The sequence below is a fragment of the Heteronotia binoei genome, chromosome 5 (genome assembly GCF_032191835.1).
Source record: "Heteronotia binoei isolate CCM8104 ecotype False Entrance Well chromosome 5, APGP_CSIRO_Hbin_v1, whole genome shotgun sequence".
In the NCBI taxonomy this organism is placed as follows: domain Eukaryota; kingdom Metazoa; phylum Chordata; class Lepidosauria; order Squamata; family Gekkonidae; genus Heteronotia; species Heteronotia binoei.
In genome coordinates, this window is record NC_083227.1 from 11,183,683 (window position 1) to 11,183,972 (window position 290).

Sequence of the window (290 nt, forward strand, 5' to 3'; positions counted from 1 at the left end):
TATAATGTCTTTTTTTTTTTTTTAAGAGGGCTGCAGGGCACGGGATCCCTCTGGGAGCGCAGCGCCCTGCGGTGCAAAAGAGTTACTCCCGAGCAGCTCCCTTGAGCCGCATAGAGCGCCTCCTTTTTGCGTTGGCCTGCAGCGCTGAAAGGGTTAAACTGAGCGAGCCGTCTGCTAGAGAGGCTGAGCAAGGGGGGGGCGGAGAAGAGGGGGAGGCTTCTTTGTTTGGGGGGGGGGAGGAGGAAGGCTTTGCTTCTGGGGGGAAGAAGAGGAGAGAAGCGGTTTCAGCG